General features: G+C 52.0%; 1 protein-coding gene and 1 long non-coding RNA gene across 4 annotated transcripts in view; one reads left to right on the forward strand and one right to left on the reverse strand.

The window, feature by feature from the left end:
* KCND3 (potassium voltage-gated channel subfamily D member 3) overlaps window positions 1-23,697 on the forward strand; it is a 208,528-nt gene that overhangs the window by 51,829 nt on the left and 133,002 nt on the right.
* Window positions 17,151-21,809, reverse strand: LOC106003536. Its single transcript, XR_001176086.2, has 4 exons — window positions 21,518-21,809; window positions 20,496-20,567; window positions 18,851-18,959; window positions 17,151-17,462 (listed from the first exon to the last, which is right to left on the reverse strand). It is a non-coding gene; the product is annotated as an uncharacterized LOC106003536 (long non-coding RNA).

The following is a 23,697-nucleotide window of genomic DNA, read 5'->3' on the forward strand; positions in this document are numbered from 1 at the left end:
GGTTACATATAATAAGGCTCCAGTTGGCATGGACTCAGAATGACATGCCCATGAAGGTCCCTCCGTGAACCTGAGAAGCGACTTAAAAGCACAAGTCTCGTGTGGTGGAACATGCTTGGCATTACACGCCCGCTGAAAATACGGATGGCTCCGGCTTGGAGTCCGCTGACCTCCGGGGATGCCCACGTGCCTCCCTCTGAAGTCAACAAGAGGGGACGCTTACCGGCCAACTGACCTAGATCAACAAACAAAAATAAGAACCACACTCGGCAGTTACCGAGCATGGATCGCGTGCCAAGCATTACGTGCTCCATACGCCTTTACTCCCCAAATAACCACAACTGTCCCACAAAGTAGCTGTCTCTACTTTGCGGCTGAGGAAACGGAGGTGTAGCAGGCTGAAGCGATCGCCCAAGTTCACCAACTGGAGGTGATCAGACCGACACACAGACCCAGGGTCCAGAGACCCTGCATGCAACTGTGTCTCTGCCTGCAGTGTCGACACACACAGAGACATGCATGTGTGTGCACGCTCGTGTGTGCAACACATATGCTTACACACTCGTGTTCGTGTGCACACTCCTAGGCAGATTTATATCCATCTTCCTTTCTAAGAATGATATTGGCGTTTCTAGAACCCACACAAATCTGGCAGGGTGGTGGGGGGGTTAATTCACAGCTTCCCTGTGGCTTGGGCCACTGCGTTCACCTGATCTGTCTCCACCTCCCAGGCCCAGGGTAGAGTTCCTTGCCCGTGGCCAGGATCCCCTGGCTCCGGTTTCTCTCATCCCGTGAGGTATAAGTCTTTCCCTTGGCAGGCACGTGTGCTTGGACCATGCCCTTCACATCACTTCCAAATTGTCCTCTCAGTCCATCGGTGGCCCAATTGCAGGGCTAGAGAGCTCTGATGACTTGAGAAGATAGCTGTGATTATGGAGTGCTCACCCCAGGACAGAAGATGATGTCCACCGGGGGAAAGCAGAGCCACTGGGGCTCAGGGCACCTTCCCACTCTTCTCTGATGGTGGGGGCATGGGTGAGAGGGGAGACCGAGGAACCCTCTCTCACCCCACCCAGGCCAGGCAGGCATGGGTCACAACAGCCAGCTCCCAGGACAAACCAGGGCAGCCTTGACCCCGGAAGCTGCCCCACCCCCGCCTCACACAGCCCTTTGGGGGTCTGTTGCCAATGGCCCACTGGCCCACTGCCACGGGGAGCATGGTTCCCGGCCTGTCTGGTCCCAGCCATCTCCCGACACACCCAGGCACATGTGGCTAAGAAGAAAAATTCTTCTTCGTAGCTGCCTTCAGATGTATGTAATCAAGGGGTAAGTCTGCCTCTGAAGCAACTGGGGTATGTGTCATCAACATTGGAGCCCAATAGGAAGAGATGGGCGATCTGCACCCCTCTAGTGACATGCTGATTGAGATTTGTCTATGTTTCTTTATTTTTTCAAAGATTTTATTTGTTTATTTACTTGAGAGAGAGAGAGTGTGTGCAGGGGGAGGGGCAGATGGAGAGGCAGAGAATCTCCAGCAGACTCCCTCCAAGCACAGAACCCGATATAGGGCTCGATCCCGCAACCCTGAGATCATGACCTGTGCTGAAACCGAGAGTTAGATGCTTACCCCACTGTGCCGTCCAGGTGCCCCGAGAGTTGTCTATGTTTGGTTAGGACAGGGGACACTTAGCTTTGGGTCATCAGGGATGCTGCCTCCTGTCATAGAGAAGGGAGGACAGCAAGGAAGGCCCGAACCCCATTATTGCCAATAGTTCTGCTCTCCCTGTCTCGCCACCAAACCCTGAACAACACTGGACAAGTCATGTACACTTCAGGGACTGTTTCCTCATCTGCAACATAAGAATAACACTACAGGGTTGTCATGAGGGGGGATGTAATTAACCAAGCGATGGCTGTGAAGTGTCCAACATGTGAGAAGTCACCAGATTTTCACTTTGTTCCCTTTTTCTAAGAGCAGCTTAGACAAGCATGGGCTTGAACATGGGCGGCGGGGGGTGGGGGGGGGCTTGGCAGTAGGTATCCTGAGTGTATTCAGAATTAAGAATTGTCTGTAATCATATTGCTTTTTCTCTGTCTTTAGTAGAGAGTACATCAGCTTAATCCCATTCTACAGAGAGAGTAACTGGAGACCTCAGTTAGAAAAATACTGTCCTGGCCCAAGACTAAGGCAAGGAGAGTTGATAGCTAGATTGGTCTGGACTTTGCCAGGATATTCACCTCTGTACCTTTGTTTAAAAATAAGTGGGTGGGGAGAAGAAAAGAAGAAAGGAGGGAAGGAGAGAGAGAAAATCCTATTCATTCCTCCTAGGAATGAATTGCCCAAATGCCGCAGGCCAACCAGGTGGCCCTAGTACCTTGCCACAGCAGCAAATGCTCGTTTCTCTTTTGGTACTATTGCTACCTCCTCCTTTAGGGCCCCCAAGAAGGAGGCAGGAGTCCAAGGGGCTGTGTAGGCTGGTGAGCGTGATGGCTTGCCATCTATCCACATGGTTTCCCCGTGCAGGCAGCATTTGATGTGGCATTTCCATGGGTACAGCCTAGCTCTGGTTGGAAATGCACAGCTGCAGGCGGGTTCAGCTCCAAGGGGAGCCCTGGCTGGAGCTGAAGTCTGCTCCAGGCGAATTCTGAGGACCTTCTCAACACTGTGACCCCGAGACCATGAAGGCCCCCTGTGCGCGTCTGACCACACTAGGGTTATAGCAGCCTTTACTCAGGACGTGCTGTGAGATGGGACTCTGAAGTGTGTCATGTAGTACATTTCCCTTCATCTCTATGCCAATCCTGCTACTGTACCCCTCCCGGTAACCTGCCTCCCCCCCAACCTACAGAGGAGGTCTCCTAGCAATTGGAGTAAGTGGCGGTTTCTAAGGAGAAGACCCTTAATCCTGGAACCCGAACCCCAACGCAGCCGGGGAGCCGAGCCGCCCCCCTCCCTTCTGCACCTGCTTGCCCAGGTGCAAAACAGGCATCAAAATGATGCCTGCTCAAGTTCGCTTAGAGATCGCACCTCCCAGGCCCTGCCCCCCACCTCCTAGTGGGACAGGTGAGGGATGGTGGCCTGGAAACCTGCAGTGTTTTTCCTGGAACCACACAATGGCTGCCGCTGTGCCCACTTTCCCAGGGCCTTTGGGAAGGTCAGGGTCAAGCGCTAACCTAGTAGGATCTATACAGGAGGAGGCTTCCTCCTTCCCATCTATTTCAATGCCCAGCGTTTAGTGGCCCGTGCCTCTAGTGTAGCTCCTGTGTGAGGGAAGGCTGGGGAGAGTTTTTTAAATGCTTGTCAGTACAGTGCTTGAATCCAGACTGGTGAAGTGCTTTTGTATTGTGAATGATAACGTGCAGATTAGTACAGCACAGACTCCAGAGGAGAATATGGAGGAAATGTCTAGTAAAAGTCACTGAAGTTCTGTGGGTATAATCATGGAGTGCTTCCTGGAAGAGGAGATGAATAAGCAGGATCAGGAACACCCATCAGCTTTGCAAGGTGAACCTTGGCCTCTCTGCCTCCTTTCCCATACTCGTGCTACTCTTGACTTGGTGCTGCTTCCTGGGAGCCTCTCCAGCCCCCATCTTTAGAGGCTCCTCAGAGCAGCTGCCCCCGCCTGAAAGGCGGCTGTGATCTTGTGTAGGCTCTTCTGCCAGCATTCAGAGCTCCTGACCACAGTTCCCTGAGACTTCTAACAGGAAGCTCACAGGAAACCCTGGGAAGAAGTTGTCTTCTCAGGTCTGCCCCTACCTCACCCGCCTTTGCAAACTAGCATTCAGGGAGTACTCACTAAGTGGCCGACACGGTGCTAAGCAACCTCTGGGCTCCTGCGCCTCACGGGGAGACTGGTGCATTGAAGGTGCCCTATGAGTGGCGCCGATGATAGCCGCACACAGCCAGTGGCGGGTGGCCTGGGTGGGAGCCCGGTGCCCGGGACCCTAGAGCAGCCCTCTACCCCACACTTCCCAACCCCAGTCTATAGCATCACACCACATCGCACCACAGTTTTTTTCTTAATTGCCAGAACATCCATGTGCAAGCTTCTAGCCTGAGATGCCTTTCCGCGTGAGATGCCGAGAGTTCTCAAACGGACAGAACATAGTGTAGACTTAGTGTTTACAGGGAGCGGAGTTTCAGTTTTACAGAACCAGAGATGTCCTGGAGATGGACGGTGGTGATGGTTGCATGACAGTGTGACTACTTAGTGCCTCAGACCTGTACACTGAAAAATGGCCGAGATGACCAAACCCAACCAACCAACCCAAGACCACGCCCTAAGCACCCGGGAAGAGGTGGAGCAGGTTAGCGGCTGGTCTGAATGGGGCCAGAAGAATGGCCCCAGCGAGGTCCGTGTCCTATTGCCCCCCGACGTGGGAGTATGTTGCAGAGGGGAAGAAGGCAGCAGGTGAGAATCACAGTGGCTAATCAGCTGGCCTCAGGAAAGGGAGAGTGTCCTGGGTTATCCAGATGGCCCGGTCTAGCCACAGGTGTCCTTAAAACATGGAACAGGGAGGCGAGAGAGGTCAGAGTAATGCCAGGGGAGACCCCTGTCGTTGCTTTTGAAGGTGAAGGAGGGGACCCCAAGTCAAGGGGTTTAGTCCATCGAGACCCATTTCAGATCTCTGACCTCCAGAACTATGAGCCCATACGGTTTTATTGGTGAAGCCACTAGGTTTGTGGTAATGCATTCTGGCAGCCAGAGGAAACTGATAAGGTCCCTGAGCAGAGGGGCCTTCAGAGCTCCATGGTTCCTGCCATCACAGCGTGCCTCCCCCTGAAAGCTCTCATGTTAGGCTGGCCTATTCCCAGTGCTTGAGGGATGTCCTAGGGGGTGACGGGATTCCTCATCCCATGCGACTGCAGCAGCTCCTAACCAGCGAGCCCTAAAATAATGATCATCGTAAGAGCAAGCACTGTCCTAAGGTCTGGTTCTGTGTTAACTCATAAGCTCCTCGTAATAACTATGTGAGGTACTTACTGTTCTACTCCACTTTATAGATGAGAACACGGAAGCCCAGAGAAGGCAGTTCAAAATCACACAGCCTCGGGGCGCCTGGGTGGCTCAGTGGGTTAAGCCGCTGCCTTCCGCTCAGGTCATGATCTCAGGGTCCTGGGATCGAGTCCCGCATCGGGCTCTCTGCTCAGCAGGGAGCCTGCTTCCCTTCCTCTCTCTCTGCCTGCCTCTCTGCCTACTTGTGATCTCTCTCTGTCAAATAGATAAATAAAATCTTTAAAAAAAAAAAAATCACACAGCTTCTAAGAGGTAGAGCTGGAATTTGAAGCCAGGCTCCTGAATCTTTGCTTTCAGCGGCTACGCTATGGAAATCATGGGCTCTCCGGTCTGTGGGGCCCATTCCTTGAGGAGGAGAGAGCCTGCCTTGAGGAAGAAGTCTGCTGGTTTCACTTCTTTCTTTTGGGTTGTATGAAAGCTCCGGGAAACACTGCCAAGGCTCTAAGAATCAAAGCTCTAAAGAAAGGTGTTCTCAGGGAAGTGTCCCGCCCACTGCATCTCCGCTCCTCCTTCCCATTCCCTCTTCTTGCCACCCCTTTCCCAGCCACCTCTTTTGGGTAACCAATCTCTCTCTCTCTCTCTCTTTTTTAAGATTTTATTTACTTATTTGACAGAGAAAGACACAGTGAGAGGGAGATTATAAGCAGAGGAAGTGGGAGAGGGAGAAGCAGGCTTCCCGTGGAGCAGGGAGCCCGATGTGGGGCTCGATCCCAGGACCCTGAGATCATGACCTGAGCCGGAAGGCAGAAGCTTAACCCACTCTGCATTTTAAGACACGGTATCTTAACTACCTAATAGTATGTTCAGGAGGAACTTGGAAAGCTCGGTGACAATGTGCTGGGCTCAGCTTCCTCCATCACAAAGACAGGAGCTGGGGTGGGTCCCGGGTAAAGACAGCACACCCCATAATACACTCATGCTTTGGTTTAAAGCACAATGAACTGGGAGTCTCGCCTCCTGTCTCACCGACCGAGCTGAGCTGCCTGGGTGTGTGCCCTCAGCGGCCTCCTTCCGGACATGTCCAGAGGGCCCCAGCTGAGTCCTGCTCTACCTTTGCCAGCCTTAATTTAAGGAAGACAGAGACCGGAATCCCCGTGTTGCTGGGGGAGAAACTAAGGCTTAGAGGAGGGTTTTTTGTTTTTGTTTTTTTTTCTTAGAGGAGTTTTTAAGTCGGTTACTCAATCACCTGATTCAGCACAGAGTCAAGCCAAGAGCCCAGTCTTCTTTGTCCCACTCTGGTGCGGTCCTGTGCAGGCAGACAGGTGCCCCGGAGACAGGGTGGGTCTAAGCCAGAAGCAGCTCGCCCCACGCCGGTGAAGGGGAAGGGGCTGCCTGGTTTCTCGGCTTCTTTGCTCAGCCACTGAGCCCGGCCAGTGTTCACCAAGCAGCACCTCGCCTTCCTGCAGACGGAGAGCTTCCCTGTCCCACAGATGAAGAATGCCTGTTTACGTGTCATCTTCAACAGTGAGGTCCCCTGCCTCGGGAGTGGTTTGGTTCAACAGTTAAAGGAGACAAGAGAGTGATGTGAGCGTCTTTTGGGGGTCCCTTCAGCCCCAGGGTTTGTTGGCTACTAATATGGGCTTTCCGGCTCATTACCACCTCAGTGTTCAAGCCAGCTAGCTGCGACTCCCAAACCCAGGCCCGGCACAACTTACTGTTTAAAAAAAAAACAACACCCAGAAAATAGTGAATTGCATCAAATCACCTCTCTTTGTCCTGCATTCCGGCAGCCTTTCTAAATCTGCCTACCTAATTAGCTTCTTCTCCTAACCCAAAATATGATTAAATCTGTATTAAAAATATCTGTGCAGAGTAGGATCAGACACACCTGAGCATTTTCTAAATTTAGCAAAGGACAATAGGCTCTGGGTTACTTTAATTGGGTGCGGGATTGCTGCCGGAATACATTTTAATTTGGATTTCCAGAGCATTTCTCTCTGTCTCCTGCCTTTAAATTGCGTAGCAGAGGAAGGGGGAGCATAATGGGGCCCGTTCATAACTACCCTCCCTCCTGACTTATCTCAGAGCTGAATGAACAATGCGAGGCCGGTGGAGGAGGGGACAGGCGGGAAAGGGTGTCCCCGTTCATCCGTTCATCTGCTCGGGCTCGGCTGGGCTGGGCGCACACGGAGCCCGACTTGGAGAAGGCACAAGCAGGATGGGCCTGGCTCTGCGGGGGTGAGGCAGCTGTGGGACACCAGCAGCACCTTTCTCATCACCCAGCTGTCCTGGGGAGTCCCCACAGTTCCCTCTGCTTTCCCGAGCTTGAGGGAGGACGTGCCTGGTCAGGCTGAGAAGTCGTCCCCCTGCCCTGAGGATAGGCCTGGGACAGTTGGGAAGGAATGATTTCAACCTGGGGGCAGCTCCAAGGCACTCTGTCAGTCCCTGCGCTGAAAGATGAAGCTGTGCCACTCTTGTCATCTGATGATGTCCCCCCCAGCACACCCAGGAGTTACAAAGGCAGGCTTCTTACAGAGGGCTTGAATGACCTCCCGGATTGCACTGATCACCCTTCAGGGAAAAAAGAGTCCTGGGTGGCCCAGCACCTGGAAACCGCCAGATGCATTCAGTTTTGCTCAGTGGACAGCTTGTTACCAACAGGGGGTAAGGTTGGTGGGGGTCACCAGCCTCGAACCCAGGAGGAAGTCTGGCTGCCCCAGAATCAGAAGATGGCAAAGGTCCAGGTGTGGGGCTGGCTGGCTGGCGTGAGGATGCCCTCGGGGTTCTCCATTCCTGGCTGGAAAGCTAGAATTTTTACACCAGGTGCTTGCAACTGGTTTTCAATTTGCAAAGCAAAACAAATTTGCATTAATCGGGAAAATCCACAGGAAAGACTATTTAGGTTTTAATGCAGCTGCCGGAGCCATTCAGATTCCACGTTTACAGGAGGCTCTGTTCACCCTGATGCCTTCACAGGCTGGTTATCTTTGCTTTGACAGAGGTCCGTTGTCTGCAGAGCAGAAATTTCCTCCCCTGGCCTCTGGGCCCAGGCAGGCTGCCTTCTCTGACCTGCACACAGGGAGGCAGGACAGGAGGCGGTGGAGGTAGGAAGGGCTCTCACACCCCCAAGGCCCACCCACCACTGTGACATCGCTCCCAGGAAGAGCTGTTCTGGCTAACATTATGAGGTCTATGTGGAGCTGCCCCCAGGTTCTGGGGCCAGGACACAGGGCGGGGTGGGGGGCACCTGTGAGTTAGACTCAGGTTCTGTTGTGATGGCTCCGTCCTTCCTGGCGGACCCCTGCCTGCTGCCTTCTCTGCCCTGGGGCGCTCTGCAGAGAGGGTGCAAACCCATCTCACCCCACCTTATGCAAATACAATCTGGGTGATGGATTTGTCTCCAAACCAGTTGTACCGTGCCTTCTGCAGCCATTAAGGAGGGAACTCCACAGCCTGGTCCCCTACTTTGATGGGGATTCACTCCTGCTGCTCCCCGCTGAGCTGTGTGGAGCCTGGGCATCGACTGTGTCTGTGTTTCCTGTGTGAAGGAGGGAGGGCACGTGGAGAAGGGTTCCCTCGGAGATTTTTATGAGCAGGGGGTCCCAGCCAGGAGGGGCTCTGGGGAAGTAGGGGAGCCCAACCCAGGACCCTTTCTCCTTCCCATGAATCATGACCCCACCCCCTCAGGGCCATTCATTTAACAGGTATTTGTCCGTGCTCCTGTGGGATGGGTGCTATTCTAGTCATCTGCGGATATGGCAGGGAATAAAGTAGGAAGGAATTCCTGCCCTCCTGTGGCTTATATTCTAGCAACTGTTGATAATGTAGATATACATAAGACAAAAAAAAAAAAAAAAAAAAAACCCTCTGAGTACAGGAAGCAAGGTGAACCATACAGCTGTCTGGGAGGAGGAACGTTCCAGACAGCAGGAGCTAACGTGCCAATGCGACCAGGCCAGGGATGTCTGAAGGCTACCAGGTGGGCCAGTGTGACTGGTGAGGGGGAGGAGGTGGGGTCGAGAACCTTCGAGGGACTGGCCACATCGGTAGGGCCTTGGAGGCCACTGTGAACCAGGCTCCCGTGTTCTAACCTCAGCTTTCCTGCTCTAACACTTAACAATAGTACCGTAATTTCTGGGAACTTTTGCTGCCCTAGGGCAGGGGTATCATTCAGAGCTGCCTCTCTGCTGCCTATCACAGTGCCTGGTTTATAGTAAGGGGCTCAGTGGATGTTAGTTGGATGGACAGGGGGGACAGATGGATGGATGGATGGATGGAAGGAAGGACAGAGGGCAGGGAGAGAAAAGAGAGAGAGATGAATATAGGCGTTGCACTCACACTTCATCCGGAAAGCCCAGGCCAGTGTTCTGTCCTTCTGCACACTTGGGAAGTAGTGGCCTTACCCTTTCTCCTCTGTCAAGTCCACCACGCGGGACGATGCTGGCTATCTGTCACTTCCCTGTGTTCAGGACTTCAGTGGCTTATGGCCAGAAGAGGGAGGCATGCCCAGTCAGGGATGGGGTTCCTGAGTGGATAATAAAATGTGTCCTTTTCTAACCTGTGGGTTAGAAATGCAGCTCTGGAGGCGAGGAGTGAGAGGAGTGAGCAGGCTCCTGCAGGGAGGGAAGGAGGAGGGACCTTGGGCCAGCTTTCCTGGCCTCCTCAGCCTGGTGCTCCCACATAATCCCCCCATGGAGGGCTGCCCCCTACATGGTGGTCCGCCATGATTCCAGAGGAGGGGAGAGGCCCGAACAGTGTTAGTGACTGACTATAGGCAATAGGAAGGGTCCTGCTGGCCCCCCCAGTCTCACTGTTCAGAAGGCCCAAGAGCTTTAGAACAGTGAATGCTCATAGCGCCCAGAATGCCGTTTTCTTGCTCTTTGATAATTCTGACAGTAGGCCAGAAGAGACTTCCTGGTCTGTGGAGTTCCAGATCCTGGGACACAGAAGCAGAGACCTTTCTAGAAACACTTCCTAGAATCTAGCTTGGTCCCTGAAGGGCCCATAACTGTTGGCAGAGTCAAAAGCTCTGGAATAGGACAGAAGTCAACTTTAGAGCCACTTGGAATCTTTGGGCTCAAAACACAGAGTCTTTGCTTTTGGCTGCCTGGCAAAAAAAAAAAAAAAAAAAGAAATGTGAGGCCAGGCTGGCAGCCAGTAGAACTGGTGTAAAGAAACTTTATGTTGTGACTTGACCTCAGAGAGCAGGCTCTGGAATCGGAGACACCAGGCTGTGGATCTGTGCACTGACCTCACCGAGCTGTGTGACTTTGGGCATGCCACATACCCTCTCTGGGCTTCAGAGCTCTTGGCTGGAAAATGGGAAGATGACAAGAGATCATTTCCACCCCGCATGAGTACTTCGAGGATTACACAGGAAAGTAGATGTAAACCGCTTAGCATAATAAGCAGCCCGTAGTAAGCACTCACTAAATGCTGTTTAACACCTCAAGAATGAAGACAAATGGAGGAGTGAAGGGGAGGGGATGTGTGTTTAGAAAAGGAAGGACCTAAGGGGGAGAAAGACACCATGCATCTTCTAGAAGGAGCGCTACTTAGAGCTGGCCAGCTTTCGAGAATGGGAGCAAATGGTGTTCTTGACCAAGGTGATGACCAGTCGCTGCCTGTGTCAGCCTTGAACGCTGCCTGCCTCAGCCTTCAGTGATGGGCCGGAATTCAGAGATGCTGCTTCTGTTCCCAGGGCGGCTTTCCTCCAGCGCAGCAGAGAGCCAGGTGATGGGCCGTGGTCTCAGTCTGGCCTGGTCTGGCTGGGCAAGCCACTTCCCCGCTCTTGCCTCAGTTTTCTGTTTGGGAAAATGAGGCGGGTGGGCTGCATGGCTTCCCAGGTGCCCTCGCCACCCCCCGCCCCCACTGTACCTCTCAGTGGGCGGGCACCTAGAAGGCAGTAAAGAGGTCAGGCTTCGACCTCACACATTTGTACCCGAGCCCCAGAATGCCATTCCCAGCTGTGTGTGCCTGGAAGTGTTACTTGCCTCCACTTTAATCATCGGGAGGCCTAGAAGTTTAAAGGAGATAATGTATATGCAGTTTTTAGTGGTAGCTGGGGTGGGTGCATCATGGCTCAGTAAATTACAGCCATTACGGGTCCTCCTACTGCCACTCTTCTGCACCATCATGGAGCAGAGTCACGCACCCTAGTGTCCTGCTCTTGCCCCCAACTCAGTTTAGGGAAATTACATGCCATGGGAACCACACACCATGGAGATGAATCACACACAAACCGTTTGGAACCGAAGTTAGTGAAACCTGCTGCAGAGTTACCCTGATACATTCTTAATGGTATGCGTGATTGTTGCTGAGCTGCACAATAATTAGACATAAATGGTAAGCTAGGCATGTAAATGAAAATAATTAGTATATGTAATAATTAGGCAAAGAAGGCATTTTTGTGATCAGCTGGGAGGAGGGAGGATCCCAGGGCTGGGGGAGAGGCTCAGACCTGAGGAAGGATGTGTGGGGCGGGGGAGGGGGGACGGCATCCTTCTCTGCCCACAAGAGGAGGCTGGTTCCTTCCCAGGTCATGTCGGGGCCAGACCCCATTGACAACGCCCCCGCCACCGCGCCCTGCCCCAGGTTAGATGGGCAACTCCTCTAGTACTAAGTCCTGGAGAAGAAAGAACACAATCAAAGACCCTGAGGAGCCTCAGCATGCCCTGGGGTGGTGGCGGGGGGAAAGGGACCCTTCCCAGCCTGAAACAGTGACGGGGGCCTGCAGGCCCTCAGCGTCTATCTGTTGAATGAATGCCTACGCGGAGACGTGCCTCTTCGTGGATATGTTTGTAACTGAGGAGCAGCAGCGGGAAGATAGGAGACTCTGCGGGGAAGAAGGGAGGAAGCTGGCGGGGAGCTCCGCGAACAACTTGGGAGGCCCTGGCACAAAGAGGTCAGGACTGTCTGTTTTGAAAGCAGTCTGCCCAGGCGTGATTTCCTGTGCAATTAGTAGTCCTGTGCCTTGGTTTCGTGCCTGGTGAATTGGAGACAGGCCGTGATAAGGATTAGTGAGTTAATACAGCGAATACACACCGAGTCCTTAGCCCAGCCTGGTGCAGGGCGCACTGTCATGCTAAATAAAGCCATTCATTAGCCATTTTTCTGGCCCTTCCTGTTAAGTATCTGTGCCTTGTGAAGCCTACTGACTTGATTTTCTCCAGCTCAGCAGCTGAGAGAGGGGCAGTGAAGGGGAGCCAGAGGAGCCAATTCTGACTGGGGAGCCCTCGGTGCAGAGCCAGGACGGCCCTCAGGGGCTGCTCATTCCTTCTTCCATTCACTGAGCACACATTTACGCCTACTGAGTACCCCCACGTGCCAGGCTCTATTCCTGGAGCCTGGGCTGCAGCTGGGAACAGGACCATCAGGGTCCCTGCCCACTTGGGGCTATGATAGAGTGGGGGCGGGGGAGATGGTGAAATTAAACATAGAGTAATTCAGTAGGTGCTAAGTGGACAACAGTGAAATGGAGATAGGTCAGGAAAGGAAGCCTGGGCAGATGGGGTGGGGGAACGTCACTGGCCCAGAGACCGTGGGAAGGTCACAGACTTTTTGCATTACAGACTTTTTGCATCTCAGTGCGTGTGTGTGTGTGTGTGTGTGTGTGTCTGTAGATGTTTACTTTGTGGCTTTTCTGGGATGAACTTTCAATTCCCAGGCGAGCTGGAAGGTGCCCTCTCCCCACTGCCCAGACTAGGTTTGCTTGGGGAATGCACTATGCCATCCAGTGTTTTACAGAAAGAAAACAATGAAATGGCCTGCTTGGGGTCACACAGCTAATAATCGGTTAAGTATTGGGCAGATCACCTATGCGCAGCCCAGAAAATGCGTTTGTAAATGAGTAATCGCTAACCTCTGGGAGTTGCTTATTGGTGAGAAGACACTGTACTAAGTACATGATCCTATTTTCACTTCTCGTGAGGCAGGTGCTCTTATCCCATTTTGTAGATGAGGAAACTGAAGTCCAGAGCAACAAAAAGACCTTCCCAAGGTGACACAGTTAGAATCCAGATCGGCTCTGACTGCAGAGTGTGCGCTGTTAACCAATGAAATTGCTAGTTAGAAGAAGCCATTGTGGTGTCTCCCAAGTTAAATGAGGAATTTGAGTGAGTAATGCAGTGGGTAAGAGTGCAGGCTCTAAATTCCTATTCCTATAGTTTAAATCCTGGCATCGCCACTTGCTAGCTGGCTGACCTTGAGCAGGTCTCATAACCTCTCAGTGCCTCGTCAGCACAGCGGGGAGAGTCACAGTACCTCTCATAGTGTCTGTGTGGGCATTCAGTGAGTTAACCCATGTAAACCATTAGCACATTGCCTGACACAGAGAAGCGTGATACGTGTCAGCTGTGACTTGCCAGTACCCAGCCCCTCCTTCTAGTGGCAGATCCATCTGACCTGCTAGGGGAGTGAGCGTCAGAGTGAGCCCAGGCAAGGGATGTGCGTGGCCTGGTGGGGAGTTTTCTCTGATGGCGACCCCTGACCCAGGCAGGACCTAGAGCTGGGCTCTGGCCCCTGGACTGTGATGGGCAGCACCCACTCTGGATCGGGGGGCCCTCCGGCTTCTCCCTCTCTGCACAAGAATGTGACTCAGACCCCTAGCCTAAGTGTGCCAGGATGAAGGCAGACATGACCTCACCCCCCGCCCCCAAGAGAAACCCACGGCCAGGGCCAAGACCTATTTGTAGTTCGTCTAGTTCAGCAAGTCTTGGTGTCTGGCATGATAGGGACACACATTCTGGGGTTGCCAGTGCCCAAGGAGAGGCCGCGCACAGCCTTGGCCGGGGGCAAAGCGTTGTGGGCAGCCGTGTGTAGGAAGCCAGGTCAGCTGGCCCCTTCCTTGCTTTGCCCCATTCCCCACCGGTCAGTTGACCACAGAGGTCAAGGGAGCATGTGCTGTAAGGTCCGAATCATCGTCTGACACGTGACCAGCATCACGCTGGCTCCTGGACACAGAGGGTGGCCCAACTGTGGAGACAAGCAGTGAAGGCCTTGGGGTCAGGAAGGCCTTGGCTCCACGAATCCTTCCTCAGAAGTGCTTCCTTCCTGAGTGCACCTCCATGCGGGGCCTGGCTCCCGCCCCAGGTGGGAGATGGCTGGTCCAGTAGGTGGATGTTCGTGTCCCTCTCAGGGTCATAGCCAGAAGCAATATGTTTCCCCCTCCAGGGAAATGAAAGAGTCAGGTGCAAGGGAGCCCGTGTCTGGAGGGAAGACAGGCAGGCTATTATTTCTCAAGTGTCCTGTGTCCTGGAATAGGCCAGAGCTACGGCAGCCCCGACATCTCCGCTCTTCCTAAACTATAATGGCCTGAGGATGTCCGAGTCCTGGCCCTCCACGTGGGCAGAATCCTCACGGGGAGGCCATTGCTCGGCACAGGAGGCCCTTGGCTGTGGGCTGGGGTGGCTGTGGGGCGGCTCCAGAGCTGAGCTCCCAGCTGGGGGCGTGCTAACGGCCAGCAGAGAAAACCTCCTGTGCCTGAAGTGGGAGCTGGAAATGCTTTTGGAGGATCGGGGCAGGCTGTTGGAACCCCAGTCTCCACCTCTCTGAACTGAGCATTCTTCAGGTCTCGTGTGCCCAGGAACCTTCCCCGCTCCCAGAACATCGCACCCACCGCTGCGTTAAAGCACCTGGCGCACGCTCTTGTCATCATTTGTTGAGTCGTCCCCAACCTTCTCTTCCAGGCTGTGGGCTCTTCGGAGGGATGGTGCTCTCCTTACCCACCTCTCTGTCTGCAACCCCACCCTCTGGGCCTGGCCCAGGTGGCTGCCGGGTGCTGTGGACGGGATACGAATGGAGGGAGGAAGGGAAGCGCAGTGCAGAGCCCGCCTTGCTAGTGCCTGTGGGAGCCATCTCCTGGGACCCTCAGGGGCAGGGTGGAGCCCGGTTAGGGCTCCGCTGGTGGTCCCTGCCTGAGGGCATGACCCTTGCCTGAGGGATGGCTTTTGGATCTCTCTGAGATTTGAAATCTCAGGCCCTGAGCCTCGGCCTCGCAGCTGGTCACTGGGACGTTCTCTGGCCAGTGGTACTCACAGTGGCACTTCTGCCCATCCCACTGCCTGCCTGTGGCGCGGGAAGATGGCGGGGGTGGGGCGGTGTTCACCTACCTGGGCAACACCCCTCCTATCCTTCTACTGGGGGCTTAGAGCTTCCAAGGAGGTAGCAAGGCCCCTCCTGGCTTTTCACTGACACAGAAACGTGTGCTGCTTCCTTAGCTGTAGGAACAGAAATACATTTCTAAGATGTTGACCCAGGTGTTAGGACGCCGGAGATTAGAATCCTGGAGACGAAAGTGAAAAGGTCATGGGTGCGCGCATACACACACACACACACATACACACACACACACACACAACTGCGTGTCAAGGTCCTGGATCGTTGGAGAATGGGAGGAAGGGATTTGGGGACCCAGGATGGAGGAAGAATACGGGATGGTTTGGGGGTACCTCTCAGCTTTTCCCACTCGCCCTGTATTGTGGAATGGGATGGCGATGACTGGCTGGATGAGAGATGCAGGCGGGAAGCCACCGTAGAGGGCATGCTGGCTGTTCAGTGCTGTCTAGCTTCAGGCACTCATGGCTACCCCAGGGAGCCTGCCCTCTCCACTCCACCATGGTGGTTCTCAAGACTGTCTGAGCCTGGAGTCCAGAGGGTCCTACAGAACATGCCCCGGAGGGGCGGAGCTGTAAGGGGCTTTCGTGGCCAAGTGTTCCAACCCCTCCATCTTAGGGGTGGGGAAACAGAGGCGGAGAGCTCAGAGAGCATGGCTACCCAACAACGAGGGCAGAGCCAGCACAGAACCAGGCCTGTCGACTCGTGCCCAGTGTCTGTTGAGAGCCTGCGGGGATGATCACATGCGTGGACACACGTGCACGTGCTTCACCCCAGACGTAAGCCTTAAGCGTGAGGTCTTGTCTCTGTTTCATCACAGAGGAAATACTCAATCAACATTGATTGGATACTTCCCATTGCTGTCTCACTGAACCCTCATATAAAAACAGGGACTGCTTTTCTGTAGAGGAGGAAACTGTGACTCAGAGAGGTCAAGTAACTTGCCTCAAGTCACACAGCTGCCACCTGCTAGAAACAGAACTTGCATACAGATCTGACTTCCCAGCCAAAGGCAACAAGCACGGCATCAGCATGCTTCCTGTATGTTGGGCACCCATCCAGCCCCTTCCATGTCCTAAATTAATTCTTCTTACCACCTGGGAGATAAATGCTGTTATTATCCCTTTAAAGGCACAGAGAGCATAAGTGTCTTTCCCACAGTCATGCAACCAGTAAGGAGCAGAGCCCTGGTTTGCACCTAGGATCTCTGACTCAGAAGAACTCATTCTCAATACTATGCTATATGTACTCAGTAAACATCGTTGAATGAAAGCCTAGAATGGAGGAACTGCAGGGGGCTCTTCACCTGGGCTCTCAGCACAAGGCGCTGCTCAGAGTCCCTGCTCTGCTAGCCATGACTGCTGACCACATCGCCTATCCTCTGAACACACACTGAGCACCGCTTAGCTGTGTTCGAACTGGTAGAATCTTTGTTTGACCTTGAGTTCAAGGCAGATTCCTCTGACCATCTCCCTTCCTTTCTGGCCGCTACTGCCACCCGGCTCATGAGTTAAACTTGACACCGCCCGTGGCCTTGGGTACCCCACGCCATTGCCGCCTTTGTGTTCATCTTGGACAAATCAGGTTTGCCTGGGAGCCCTCTTGGGCTTCAAGGCAACAAACAGTCAGAGAGAGAAATGTCTGCAGAGTTGAGTTTTTCAGCTGCCTTGAGGAAAACACACCCCTGGTTATTGCGGTGACTTAAAATTGTTTAAAAAATAGTTGCTTACCCACATGTGCTTTCCCTCTATAGTCTCTACTGTAATGCCTTCTATTTCAGCACCCACCTTATCTCCGCAGGAGCCCTGTTGATGTTAACAACTCTGGGAGAGGCGAGGCCAGGATGCCTTTTCAGTTCCAATGCAAGAAGGGAAAGGCAATTCTGACCATAATCAGTAGCTGCTCCTATGCAAAGCCTGGGACAGATCAGGAGGTTGACAGTGCCACAGGGGGTAAACATCACCAGGGAACTGTTGGGAGATCTGTACTCTGAACCTTTACTCTGCCTTTATTGACTAGCTGTGTTACCTCAGGCAAGCCACTCAGTCTCTCTGGGCTTCCGTAAAGTGAGATGTTAGGACTAAGACGATTTCTGAGTTAAGACGTGGCAGCTGAGAGAACTCGGGAGTACTTTATTCAGGGTGGTGAAGAGTGAGAAGCCAGACTGGGGGTGGTGAGGTGATCAGGGATTAGCGGGAAGCTGCTGCTCCTCGTGGGGCGTGGTGTTGTAGGAGCCCTCCCAGTGGCATCACTTAGCAGGAGGCGGAATAATGATGTCTTGTCTGGAGGAAGATACCTACCTACCGGCTCCTCACCTCTCCCCAGCCCCCCAGGCTTCTGCCAGTCCTTCCCATCGGCTGAATCCAGCTGCAAGCCAGTTCATCCTGGAACCTAGGAAACGCAGCACATGCAAGACACGGTTCCAAGGGCCAAGAGGTGTGGGACCAACACTCTCTCTTTGCCTGAGTTCTGTCATCTGTAAAATGGGATGAGGACCTTGCCTGTCCCATTGTGTCATTGGGAGGGTTCTATGAGATAAGGCATGCAAAGCCCCGACCCGACATATGGGAACATTACCGATGGATGACAACTCTTAATTATTAATATTATTAATATTATTAAAATCCACTGATCCTGTCCTTTGTAATGGACTAGGTGTCTCTGATCACGTTGAGTGCTATGCTTCCCACAGGTAGAGTGTGTGTCCTCAGGACCAGGTGAGAAGGGATCTGTCATTCATTCACCAAACCGTGGATACTAGTGATGAGGGAGTTGGAGGCTGGCTGAGAACGGAGCAGGGGCTGGTGCCTTGCACCCCCTCTCCACCCACTCCCCTTGGTGATATGTGTGACATTTCACAGGCACCCCTGACTGCCCTACAAGAAGAGAAAATGGTTATCTTGCAGAGATCACAGTCCTGCAAGGCAGGAATCTCTCTTGGTTTACAAATGTCCTTGAGATTTACAACAAAGAAGTTGCCTTATCAATAGCCCAATTTCCAAAGATACATAACTCAGTTCCTCAAGCCCTAACGTCACCCTCCCCTCCATAAAAAAACGAAGGAGACGGAGGTAGAAGGAAAAGTAAATAAAGTTAAATTTCTTTTAAAACCTAAATCTCACTAACAAGGACGTTTGATAGCAGGAATGTAACATTCCACCAGGAGACTCCCAATGGTCTTTATGTTAGTGCCTCATCAGAGGGAAAGTGGCCTTGGCTTGATAGTAACCAGGCCCTCAATATGCTGACAGTCTTCTTTATCCCAGTAGCCCTTCTGGACACCCCTTTGTCCTCACCTACCCAACTCCTGTGTATATAACCAGCCACTCCTCACAGGCCCGGCGCAGCAGCATCTCCGTCCGCCCATGGGTCCTGTCCCTGTGCTCTAATAAACCACCTTTTTTGCACCAAAGATGTCTCAAGAATCCTTTCTTAGCCGTCGGATCCGAACCTCACCCTACTGAACCTCACCTAGGTTCAAGAACTTCATCGCTAGCAAGCGATAGACCCAGGGCTAGTTCCATAGGGCCTGGAAATGCAGACTATGCCATCCAGGCAGAGACGGCCGATTAAAGCATAGCTGTTGGATCGAATGATTTTTAAAATAATTTTTAAAATGAGTTTCAAGATTAAGGGTTTTGTCTAAAGAGCTCCTGCGTATCCTTCTCTTCATTTCCTTCCTAAAGGCCACACAGCCCTTCTCTGCCTTCTCTGGACTCTGGCTTAGCGAACACTGAGCATCAAGGGGGACTTAGGCCTGAGCTGTTGGAGTATCTTACTTCTTTCCCGCACAGGTCCTTCTGTTTGTCCCCGGAGATCCATTGTCTACCCTTACCCCCCTAGGTCTGCTCCATGCCCATGTGTCCAGTTAAGGCCCAAACAGGGGACCTGAGGGTGAAAAGAGAGACTGGGTTATTTCCTCCCTTCTTCCTCACTGTCCTGGGCACAGCTCCATGTTGAGCACTCGTGCCTGGCAGCCCCAACTCCTTTGATCAGACTTTTGGGGCTCCCTCCCCTGCTCCATCAGTGAGGGGCTAGTCCCATTGCTGGTCTCTGGGTGCCAGGGCATCCCTGATTGGCCCACCAGGTCCTGCCCCACTTCTGCCAATGATCCTTCCCTCCAAGCCTCTGGACCTTCTGAGATGGGGTTTGGTACCTGCCTGCCCCTGACCCAAGCTCCTTTGAAGCAGAAGCCCCTTGAAGAGGAGCTGTGATCCCACCGGTGGTTTTACAGGGCCTTCATGCCAAAGGGCCATACTAGCAAATTCCAGTGGAACTTTCTCAGCCATAGCCTCGGGCAAGTTACTCTAGCCATCTGAGTTTCTTTCCTCCATTGTTTACAGAGTTTAGAATAAGAATAGAGAGAAGAAGATGGTGAAGAGTGTGGAGTCAGCCCCTCTTATATAAGGTTTGCAAATGAAGGAGCTGGGACTGGGGGATACTTTGCCAAGTCTGCCTCCTGGGGCTAGGAAATGGACTAAGTCACAGGCTCAGGTCTCGTGGGCAGTCACCTCTCCCCAGTGGAGAGTGATCTCTGGGTGGAATGCCAGGACAGCCCCGTCTGGTCACAAAAAGGGAAGGGTTTGTTTCCTTGGGAGGGTTTTGGGGTGCGTGTGTACACACGCACACACGCTCACACACACACACACACACAGCTGCTGGTGGCGTGACGGGGTGGACTTTCAGTGTGAGTGTGGGGCTGACCACAGGGAAGGGATGCCACAGCAGGACGCACCAGCCCTGGGTGGGACCTACGGCGGGGGCTCCAGCCACCCCTCTCACTCACACTTGGCCTGCGGTGTTCAGCAACAAGAGATTGTTTCAGAAACAGGAGAGGGAAGAGGAGGAAGTGCCCAGCACGGGAAGCCTCGAGTGCCGCCAGGCAAGCTGGTATTGGAATTATGTGCAGTCCATACGCCAATTTGCTTTGTCATTGCCTGGCTATTTTTAGAAGCCACTGGCGTATCTAGGAAACCAGAATCTGTTGACTGTGTTTCTTCAGTGTGGGGGGTGTGATTATTTCCCAGAGATGCTGAAGGAATGTGTGAGGTCGGGCTGTGGGAAGGCGACCTCTCCTCCCTGGGTCAGGGCTCACGTGTACACGGTGCCCATGAGGCCCCCTGCCCCTCCCGCGGCGTTTGTCTCTGCCCACCCGGGCTGAGGCCAATGTCCCGGTGACCTTTCCCAGATGGAACATAGGCAAGGAGGAGGGGCCTCCATTTTAGCTCCCAGCTCGGGCGGCCAATGGGGTCCTTTCTCCCCTTTCCGCTCCCCCACCGCATGCTCCTGAAGGTATCAGGCGGGCATTTGTCCGGGGGCCTGGGGACCAGAGCTGTCCTTTGCTCCCTGGTCCCAAGGAGGAGTAGGAAGGAGAGAGGAGAGGGGATGATGGCCCAACAATAATCTGAGCTTTGAATAGGAAACCTGGAAGTTTCTTCCACCTCGCTCTACCCAATCCGGCTCCTTCAAGGGCAGTGTCATTCCTCCAGATGCGACCTAGAATCCAGAAAAGAGTGGCACTTGTTTCAAATTCGGTCAAGTCCTAATGGTCCAGAGATGTCCTTCTCGGCAGGCGGGGGTGGGGGTGTGCCAGCTTTAGTTGGGTTCAGACTTTGGTAAGACTCTGGTGGAGGGGACTCTACCGTGGATTTGCGAGAAGAGCTTTAAACTGTGAGGTTTTGTACTCGTCAACATGTAAATTTGCCCTGCGTCAGAGGCAGCGTCAGATCAGGGCTGGTGACCACTTTGGGAGGAGGCAAAATGAGGCACTTAGAATAAAATCCAAACTCTTTACCTTGACCTCCCAGACTTTATCTGATGAGGCCCCTCCTCTTCCCCAAACCCATCTCAGACCATTCCGCCTTGGCCGGAGGGTGTTAGTCTGTCAGGCCTTCTTTCCAGTCTGTGCACAGGCCAATCTCGCGCCTGCCTCTGGACCTTTGCATTGACTGTTGCTCCCACTTCCTCCAGATCATCAAAGGGCAGCCTCTTCTCATCATTCAGGTCTCTAGGGAATGTCATATCCTCAAAGAAGCTTCCCCTGAGTACCATATCTGAAACTGCCGCCCCCTGCCACACACCCACTATCAGTCTGTCTGGCCCCATGACCCTCTTTTATTTCATTCTTACACTTACTATCTAGATTTCTCTACCGCCTCTCTTCCCTGAGCTCAGTAGCAGCTTCCTTCAGCCCTTTGCAGAATTCCTCTGTGGCTCCCCAGACCGTGGACTCATCACCATCCCAGGCCTCGCTGGAATATATGGAAAGTATCCACATGCCCGTTGTCCCCATAAGGCCACGGGCTCATTAGGGGTGGAGCTGTGTCTTTACCTCCTCCTGCCCAACACTTAGCACAGGGCCTGTCAACCCCAGGAGACACTAGAGAAACTTCCTTCTCTCCCAAGCCCCACTCCCATCATCCCACACGCGACATGATTTTTCAAACCTCTTTTCTTGTTTCCAAGTCTCTTCCCAACACTTTCCACACTCACTCAAGGGACATTTTGCTCCAGCCTTCTTTTTTGGTCTCCTTGTCATCTCAGACATCACACCTGCACAGCACATTCCAGCTTACAATGAGGTTTCCTTGTGTGTGATCATTTCTTCACATCGAAGTCACACATATCTCCTCTGGGGTCCAGCCTAGCTGACGTCTCTCAGGTAAACATTTACTGAGCATTTATTATGGGCCATGACCAGATTTGGATATTTTCCATTTTAGTCTTCTGGGAGCCTACCAAATCTGTGGGATGGAATGACCTCATAAAGCAAGGGGGTAAGTCCCCAGGGTTCTCAGCCCACCATTCCATAGTAAGGCCTACTTGTGTTCCAGACCAGCCTTCTCACAAATGTGCCCACCCAGACCGGTCAAAGTTCAAACACCCTCTACGGCTGCAGGGGGTCCGTAGGGTGGGGGGAGCCCATATTAAAGTGGAAAGGAAGGATGGGGTAATAGTAAGTACAGTGGTCTGGGATGGAGACCTCGGAACCCATCCTATGCCATCTTTCTCCACCTCAGCGGAGAACTCATCTGACCCGGCTCTTCCCAAGGCTGTGAAAGGATCATACACACCCTGGTGTCCCAAAGACCTTTGTGAGGAGAAACAGAAATGTGAGGGCTCATTTTCTCCCTGACAGTGACTCCCTGCCTCCCCGCCTCCAACCTGACCCTCTGGTCATGTGAACACCTGCAACCTCTGAGGCCACCAGGCATTTTCCCACCACACCTCCTCCAGCCAGGCCAGGCCCCCATTATATAGTCTCAGTTCTGTTCGGTAATCATTTAAGCTAACGACAATAGTGAACACTTACTGAGCATGTATTATGTGCCAAGAGCTATTCTAAGCACTGTGCAGGGGTTAACTTGATCATTACAACTTTGATGGAGATGAGCGTGGGGTCTGACATGCTACCTCTCATTCCCAGTCTCAGTGCTCATGGTCTTTGTTTTCTTGTCGTACTCCACGAGCTCGGGCCTTCAGTGCAATGGTGAGTGGAAACGGTGAAAGCAGACACCCTTGGCTTTGTTACTAGTCTAAGAGCATCCTGTCTTCCACCATGAAGCACAACGCTAGCCATGGGTTTTTTTATGGATGCCTTTTTCCAGTTGAGGAGGTTTGCTGAGAGGTTTTTTTTTTTTTTTTTAATCATAAATGGATATTATACTTGTTAAAAGTTCCTTATACATCTGTTGAAATGATTATATGACCTTTCTTTTTTTAGTCTGTCTAATGTATGAATTACACTGAGTATTTTGTGTAGAACTGATATTTTATCTTCCCCAAATGTTTGATAGAATTTATCAGTGAAGCCTCTGTACCTTGTTTATAACACTCACTTATCTTTTTGAATTGTGTAGAAGCTGTAGTGAAGTTTAGTCTTTCATGCCTCCTATCCGTCTGTGATTTTGTCTTTTTTTTTTTCCCCTGATTGGGAGTTTTCCAATTATACTTTTTTTTTTTTTTTTTTAAGAAAGAGCTTTTAGTTTCATTGAATTGGTGTTTGTTTTTCTGTTTTCTATTTCATTGATTTGTGCTCTTTACTGTTTCTTTCCTTCCGCATGCTTTGCTCTTAATTCTCTTTTTTTCCTACTTTCTTGTAGTTAGGAGTTTTTAGATCATTGATTTGATACTATTTTTTTAATATAAACATTTAATGCTATAAATTTCTCTCTAAGCACTGGTTTAGCTTCTACATACTGCAAAGTTTGATATGTTGTGTTCATTTGTATTCAGTCCAAAATATCTTGTTTTCTTTGTGACTTTTTCTTTGACCCATGGGTTATTTAGAATTGCATTGTTTAATCTCTTAATATTTGAGGATATTTCACATATCTTTTAAAAAATTTTCTAGCTTAATTCTATTGTAGTCCAAGAGAAGGCTTTGTATTATTTCAATCCACTACAGTATATTGAGACTTGTTTTGTGGTCTGTCTTGGTGAGTGGTTTATGCATACAGAAGACAATGTGTTTGGTGAAGTTTAGTAATTATGTCAGTTGTGTCAAAAAAGTTGATGAGATGGTTTGAATCTTTACGTTCCTGCTGATTGTCAGTCTACATTTTCTTTCAATTACTGAGAAGAGAATGTTCAAATTCCCAACTATAGTTGTGGATTTGTCCATTTC

Source organism: Mustela putorius, unplaced genomic scaffold (genome assembly GCF_011764305.1).
Source record: "Mustela putorius furo isolate JIRA1106 unplaced genomic scaffold, ASM1176430v1.1 tig00000585_pilon_pilon_pilon, whole genome shotgun sequence".
NCBI lineage: Eukaryota > Metazoa > Chordata > Mammalia > Carnivora > Mustelidae > Mustela > Mustela putorius.